The following is an 8225-nucleotide window of genomic DNA, read 5'->3' on the forward strand; positions in this document are numbered from 1 at the left end:
GCATGAGGAGAGATGCCTTGTTGGCATGGACAACAGCCTCCTTAGCACAAGGGACTTTGCAGGAAATTGACATCTGCAAGGGCCAGCGTAGAAAAGAAATATCATGGCTGTGAGGCAATTTACAGAAGATGTACTAATTTTTAAGTCTATATGGGATATCCCAGGGGTCCTTAACTAACTCAGCATTTGTAAGGGACTAACAGGTGGCCTCATATGAACATAAGAGAAAGAATCAATGAAAATGGGGTGGCTACTATTATAAGGAGTCCAATTTTGTGCTCTAAAAATCTGTATTAAGAGTGAATTGTGTGCTAGATCTCGTGCCATGTACTTTAAATATGTTATTTTGTGTAATTCTCACAGCAATCCAATCAGATATCTTATTTTATGAAGGAAGTAACTAAGGCTTGAAGAGGTAGCTTACCTAAAGGTGATGGTTAATTTTATGGGTCAACTTGACTGGGCCATGAGGCACCCAGATATCTGGTTAAACATTATTCTGGGTGTGGCTGTGATGGTATTCTTGGATGAGATTAACATTTGAGTCAGTAGACCAAGGAAGGCAGATTGCCTTCTGCTGATGTGAGTGGACCTCCTCCAAGCCATTGAAAGGCTGAACAGAATAAAAAAATAAAAGTAGAATAAGACGGTTCTTTTTCTGAGTGTCTCAAGTCAGACACCGGTCTTCTCCTGCCTTTAGACTCAGTCTGGAACTATAGCATTGGCTCTCCTTCGTCTCTAGCTTGGCAACTGCAGACCTTGGGACTTCTCAGCCTCTGTAATCACAGGAGCCATTTCCTGGTAATAAGTCTCTTCATAGTCATATACAGATTTCTTTAACTCAGTGTCTCCTTGAAGTGTGTGTGTGTGTGTGTGTGTGTGTGTGTGTGTGTGTGTGTATGCGCGCGCGTGCATGCATGCATAGTATTATTATATTCTGTTACTCTGGAGAACACAGACTAAAATACTAAGATCACACAATTACATAATAGACATTCTTGGCTGAGATATCCCACTCCCCTTGCTGGTAGGACCCACCTCCCACTCTGAAGACTTAAAATGCCAATACTCCCCTCCTCAGCTTCTCATTCAGGGCCCAGACCGGCAAACCCCATCTCGTCATGTGGACCTAAAGGAGAGTTTGGGGGATAGGGTGCGGGATTACTGCAAAAGAGTTTCTCTCCTAAAAAAAGGAGCCGCCCTGGAGGAAATGGCTCTTTCCAACTCTGGAGGATTGCATCTGCTGGTGCCAGGAACTACAGCAACATCTTGCAATCAGAAGGAAGACATCGTCTTTGTGCTGAGGAAGGCAGAGCAGAAAACAAAAAAAAGTCTGAATTCATGACGCTACCGCTACTGTAGAGCTGCTTAAGAATTAACTCCTTCTGAAGTCACCTGGCCTCCAGATTGCTTACATAATATTGTTTAAGGCCCCTTTAAATGGAAGTCTGTTCCCTGCATCCAAAAGCATCTTAATCTAATTAGCTGATTTAATTTGCACCGCACTACCTCACATCAAAGGACGTCCGTTTATCTAGTCACAGGTATACATACAGTTTCCGTTACTTCTCTTCCTCATTTACAAATAGGCCTGCGAAATGCTACCTCTGCCCATATCACCCAACCCTGCATCCCTCTACCCCTCCACCCTGCTATCGATCTATTATCTATCATCCATCTCTCTGAGTTCTGTGGTCATAAAAGGTTGGGAAGCTGTGACTGCCGCATACTGTAATAGCCCTTTCTGGACAATGACATTGACATTAACAAGTTGGAGGCTCTGAGAAGTTCTGCAGTGAAGAAACGTCTTTTAACTTTAACTTAGCCTGTTCTCCATTTTTTGTTAGCTCATCACAGAACTCTTAATTGGAGCACACTTTGTAACAGCAACCTAACTCGGAGAACATGCACACGTGACTGGGTCTCTCTCTCTCTCTCTCTCCTAAGATCCCCCACACACACTCTAAGAGGGCAATTGTTCCCTCTGAAGGCAACTCTTGTTCTCCTGACGCACTGAAGCAAAACCTCTAGTACAGAGAGGCCACTCGGAATTCGCTTAGCAGATGTTTACAGAGAGCCGACGTTAATTTCCACACAAAAGATACATTTCTGGCCTTGACTTATTGTTTATGATTCAACAACTACACTCTAGGACCCTCGACTCTGGCCCATCACCCTGCCTGAGCTAACCAGATTTGACACAAACAGTTCCCATTCGTGGTGGCCCAATCCCCTGTTTACACCATCCACGGCCCAAGAGGCAATCTTGTGCTCGTACTTTAACATAAACTTCAGATCACATGCATACTAACACTACTTCATGAGCAAGAAATTATTACGTCTGGTTCATTGACATTTACTTCTGGGAACCATTTCAATCAGATTAATCCGTTTATCTAAATAATCTTCCACTCACTTCACAACATCAGAACTCGCCAATACATTTTCTATTGATGCTTCCAGCCCTCCTTTACATGGACCAAGATGCCGGATGAGGATCTCCTGCAGGTCTGCAGCCCAGACCCTCACCCAGGCGGCTGTGAGGTGTAGGGGAGCCCAAAATAACCTGTGTCCCTTCAGAGCTAGAGAAAGAGGCGGTGGGGAGCCAAGCAGCTAGAGGGATCTGTGGTCACCTTTCACTGACAGGTGAGGCGGGCAGAGGGAGAGGGAGAAGCAGGCTCCCCGCTGAGCAGAGAGCCTGATGTGGGGCTCGATCCCAGGACCCTGGGATCATAACCTGAGCCAAAGGCAGATGTGCTTAACCGGCTGAACCACCCAGAAGCCCCTCTTTTTCTCTTGCTTTATCCAAACTCCAACTATTCTTCAAAGGTCAAGCTCACATCCCACCTCCTCAGCACATATTCATACTTCTGCAGCCAACAATGACCCATAGGGCTGCTTCGTCTCCATCCCTGGGCTAATCCTTGGAGCTCAAGTTTTTGTCTGACTTCCATGGTGATGATTGACTCTACAAGTTACCTGGAAGCTCCCGGAGTTTGGGGCAATGCCTCGTATGCCCTCTGCCTCCCTGATAGCACAGGGCTAGGCACACAGCAGTTTTATAACACCTAGTTTCTGGAATGTCTCAATGCACAGGTTTGCAGTGTGGTTGTCAAGGTCTGCTTTCCGGGCCCTGGGTGGGGGAGTGAACGAGCCCCAGCTCTTGTGGCATGGACATCTGATCATGCTGAAACCCGGGAAACTGTCTCCATGTGCATCCACAGCAATGGGGTAAGATGAGACACTTCTTTCTTGAAAACCGGTCAGAGTTGCTAAGGGACAGTGTTACTCAGCTGAAGTCTGTAAGGAGATAAAGGAAAACAAAAACACATTTTATCTTAATTAGTCTATTATTCTGTTCTCCCAGGCTTCTGGGTTTTTCATTTACTTATTTATATTGGACATTTTTTTTTAAAAGGTTTTATTTATCAATTTGGCAGAGAGAGATCACAAGTAGGCGGAGAGGCAGGCAGAGAGAGAAGAAGGGAAGCAGGCTCCCTGCTGAGCAGAGAGCCCGATGCGGAACTCGATCCCAGGACCCTGAGATCATGACCTGAGCCAAAGGCACTAACCCACTAAGTCACCCAGGTGCCTCGCGGACATTTTTTTTTTTTAAACAAGAGGAGGAATTTGCCCTGTTAATTATCCAGTAGTTGCACTTGATTCTGGCTTGAGGTCAGTGGCTTTTAGTGAGGGGCTGCTGGTAAATTGACTCTCTTGCTGAAGTTCTTGGATGTTCCCATAATAACAGTTCACTTATTATGTCCAGTTATTGCTTCAAACATATTATTTGTATTAATTTATTGGATTTCTACAAGAATTACACAAGGTCAGTGCTATGAATGTCAACATCCCAGAAATCAGAAAGCCATGCAGAAGAAAGTTTGAGTTATTTGGCTAAAGTTATAGAGCCTGGGGTGCTAGAACCAGGGTTTAAACCCCTGTGCTCTGCCTCCAGAGCCCAGGCCCTTAACCTCTACACTTAAGGCCAGATGGGGAAAAAATGGGAAAACCTGAGCCTTCTAAAATCAGTCATGTAGTAGGGGATGGCTTTGGGAGACAGACAGACCTAGGTTCAAGTTCTTGCTTCATTGTCTACCAGAAATTTCATTTTTTAAAAAAGATTTTATTTATTTATTTGACAGAGATCACAAGTAGGCAGAGAGGCAGGCAGAGAAAGAGGAGGAAGCAGGCTCCCTGCTAAGCAGAGAGCCCAATGCGGGACTTGATCCCAGGACCCTGAGATCATGACCTGAGCCAAAGGCAGAGGCTTAACCCACTGAGCCACCCAGGTGTCCCCAGAAATTTCATTTATTTAATTAAAGAAAATATATTTTTTAAAGATTTTATTTATTTATTTGACAGAGAGAGATCACAAGTAGGCAGAGAGGCAGGCAGAGAGAGAGGGGGAAGCAGGCTCCCTGCTGAGCAGAGAGCCGGATGTGGGACTCTATCCCAGGACCCTGAGATCATGAACTGAGCTGAAAGCAGCGGCTTAACCCACTGAGCCACCCAGGCGCCCTAAAGAAAATATTTTTTTAAAAATGTTTTAGTTTTAATTTTTTTAGAGAGAGAGAATGTGTGTATGTGGGTCAGAGCACCAGAGAAAGAATCCCAAGCAGGCTCCATGCTCAGCACCAGGCCCGATGTGGGACTCAATCTCACAACTCTGAGATCATGACCTAAGCCAAAACCAAGAGTTGGATGCTTAACCAACTGAGCCACTCAGGTGCCTCTAGAAATTTCATTGTAGGCAAATTACTTCACCTTCCTAGGTCTTAGTTCCCTCATCTGTAAAGTGGGATAAAAGAAAATTAATATATAATATATTAGGCACATATAAGTGCATAGTAAATGTTAGGTATGAATTATTCTTCTGTTCTCTTTTCTTCTAAGACAAGGATCTTTATTCCATTCAGACGACATTCCATCTGTCACTCTTACTCAGCTCTGTGGCTTGCGAACAAAGGAAAAGAGACGTGTCTGATGAAGGGGAGTTTCTAGACTAGCCAAGCATTGACCAGATCACTGGACAGCTCTGTCCAACATTGGCACTCAGAAGTTTTAAGGTCTCTTATTTAACACCAGACTCCACTGTTGCAGCTAGGAATAAAGATGCGGCTGGGAAGAAAACAAGTTCCTTGGGAATTTATCGTTACCTCTCTTTAATACCATTTTCCCTTCCCGTTCTCTTTTCCTTTTTAAATTTTTTTAAAAGATTTTATTTATTTGACAGAGCATGAATAGGCAGAGCAGCAGGCAGAGGGAGAGGGAGAAGCTGGATTCCCGCTGAGCAGAGAACCCAACGTGGGGCTCCATCTCAGGACCCTGGGATCATGACCTGAGTCCATGCTTAACCCACTGAGCCACCCAGGCGCCTCCCCTTCTCTGGCTTTTAAGGAGATATTTCAAATGTGTTCATAAATCCCAAGTCTAATGACAGAGATACAAACAACAAACAAATCAGTGTTTCCTCCTAGTTACTTCATGAAATCAGAGACTTAGCCTAGCTGCGAAGAGGGGCAAGCTGGTTAAATTAATGTTTTAACAAAAAGAGGAACCCTCTTCCATCCTGTTTTACTTTCAAAAATATTGAAGGCAATTTAACAACTTTACGCAAACCAGCCATGTCTGCTTCTGAAGTCATTGCTTTCCCTAAATATCAGCACTGGTTTGGGCTGCTGGCAGTTCGGCAGGATGGGGTGGGGGTGGGGAGACAGGTATGCTCTGGAGAGAGTCTGCCTGGGTTTGAGCCCCACATTTGTTATGGGACCTGGGGCAAATCACTCACCCTCTATAATGGGCTGAAAGATGGCCATTCAAAAATACCTTTGGAACTTGGGAATATTACCTTATGTGGGAAAAGTTTTGCAGGTTTGTCTGAATGAAGAATTTTGTCATGAGAAGATTATCCTGGATTAGCTGGGTGGGCCTTGAATGCCGTCACAAGCCTCCGGACTAGAGAGAGGCAGGAGCTGATGCCCACACACAGGAGGCAGCTGGTGAAGTGATGGTGGAAGCAGTGGGATCTGAATCCACCCTCCCGCGGGCTTTGAACATGAAGGGAGGGGCCGTGAGCCAAAGAACGGAGATCCAGGAGCTGGGAGACGGAGGGAGCAAATTTTCCCCCAGAGCCTCTGGAAGGCATAGAGCCCTGCCTGCACCTGCTTTCTGTCCACTGAAACTGCTGTCGGACTTCTGGCTCCAGAGCTGCGAGAGAGTACATTTCCGTTATTTTAAGCCAAGAGTTTAAGTCATAAATGGCAGTTTGTGATCACAGCCCTCGGAACTAACGTAGCCTCTAGGAGTCCGTGTGGACGACCCCAGACACAAGCTGGGACAGTGCGGGTATTGCGCCGGCGGTGCTAAGAAGGGAGATGGGGAAGCTGGCTACCAGCACCCTGCGGGGGCCATTTCCTCATCAGACAGATGTCCCTGCATCCGTGTAGTCCTTCTTGAGGGTAGGGCCCTCGTGTAACGCCACGCAAATCCTAGTGATCGGACTCTGCAGTCAAAATTTTGCTTTGCCTCAGGGTCACCTGTGGTGGGTTATGGAAACCCAAAGACTCAGTTCCCTGAGCTGTAAATGTGCTTCGTGTGGTGACGTACAGAGGACACAGTGCCTCACCCAGCACAGAGCAGCTTTTCTCCTGGTCCTCTCAAGGGCCTGAGAAGACAGCAGGTGCTTCTCCCAGCCTCCTCTCCATCCCTGTCCAGCTGGACACCAGGAGCAGGAGAAAATGGTCTGTGCCGTGTGTGATTCCTGTAGGCGGGCAGCGAAGGTCAACCCGCAGGCCTCCAATGGCCCTCTCTGGGGTGGTCAGTGGCCCTTCGCTGAACACATTTGTTGAGCACCTCCTAAGGGCCAGGTGCTGATCAGAGCGCAGGTCCCAGGAAAATGTTTCATTTATTTATCTTTTAGGATTTCTTTTATTTGAGAGAGAGAGAACGCATGAGTCACCAGTCAGAAGGAACAGCAGGCGGAAGGAGAAGCAGGCTCCCCACGGAGTAGGGACCCCGATGTGGGACTCAATCCCAGGACCCCAGCATCATGAGCTGAGCCCAAGGCAGACGCTTAACCACGGAGCCACCCCAGCACCCCTCCAGTGAAATGTTTTCAGGTAGAACAATATAGTGCAGGGCCACTGCTGGCTCCAGAAGTGTTTTGTGAAGATTAGAAAAAGTTGCCTTTTCTGGGCAGACACAACCTGGTTGGCACACAACTTGGCAAGTAGGAGGCCCCTTTGTGTAAGGAAAAAAGTGTCCCCTCATCCAAGTAGACACAGCACATGCGGGGCCCATGGTTTGGCCGAGTGAGGACTGGATTGAAGGCCTCTTTACCCTTCATCCAGGGGCCTGGTCGGGCACAAGGGTCCTTCCAGAGGCAGCATCCCCTTAATCATGCTTTAAAGAAATTTTTATTTGAATAGAGTTGACACATGATGTCACCTTAGTTCCAGGTGCACAACCAAGGGATTTGACTTCTCTAAACACGACACTGTGCTCCCCACACAGCCCTATTACAATGCCATCGACTCTGTCCCCTAGCTGCTCCTTTTATTACTGACACTTGCTCATTCTGAACTCGAAGCCTGCGTCTGCCACTCCCCTTCACCCACTTTGCTCATCCCCCAAACCCCTTCCCTTTGGCATCCACCAGTTTGTTCTCTGTATTTAAAGGGTCCAATTCTGGGGCACCTGGATGGCTCAGTGGATTAAAGCTTCTGCCTTTGGCTTAGGTCGTGATCCCAGGGTCCTGGGACTGAGCCCCACAATGGGCTCTCTGCTCAGCAGGGAGCATACTTCCTCCTCTCTCTCTGCCTGCCTCTCTGCCTACTTGTGAGCTCTCTCTCTGTCAAATAAATAAATAAAATCTTTAAAAAATAAATAAAAAAGGTCTGATTCTGTTTTTTCTTTTGTGTTTATTTATTATTTTAAAAAATCTTTTAATGAGTGAGAGCATATGGTATTTGTCCTTCTCGGTCTGACTTATTTCACTTAACATAATGCACTCTAGGTCCATCCATGCTGTTGTCAATGGAAAAACCTCATTTTTTTTTAAAGATTTTATTTATTTATTTGATAGAGAGAAAGAGCGAGAAAGGGAACACAAGCAGGGAGAGTGGGAGAGGGAGAAGCAGGCTTCGCGCCAAGCAGGGAGCCCAATGTAGGGCTATCCCAGAACTGAAGCTGAAGGCAGATGCTTAACAACTGAGCCACCCAGG

At 46.4% G+C, this 8225-nt stretch overlaps 1 long non-coding RNA gene across 1 annotated transcript; it reads right to left on the minus strand.

Annotated features, from left to right (window-relative positions):
- Positions 1 to 981: 981 nt before the first annotated feature.
- On the minus strand, positions 982 to 6197 carry LOC131810943 (uncharacterized). The gene is made up of 3 exons (XR_009345776.1): positions 5852 to 6197; positions 2980 to 3300; positions 982 to 1300 (listed from the first exon to the last, which is right to left on the minus strand). It is a non-coding gene; the product is annotated as an uncharacterized LOC131810943 (long non-coding RNA).
- Positions 6198 to 8225: the final 2028 nt, after the last annotated feature.

This window comes from Mustela lutreola, chromosome 1, assembly GCF_030435805.1.
Source record: "Mustela lutreola isolate mMusLut2 chromosome 1, mMusLut2.pri, whole genome shotgun sequence".
NCBI lineage: Eukaryota > Metazoa > Chordata > Mammalia > Carnivora > Mustelidae > Mustela > Mustela lutreola.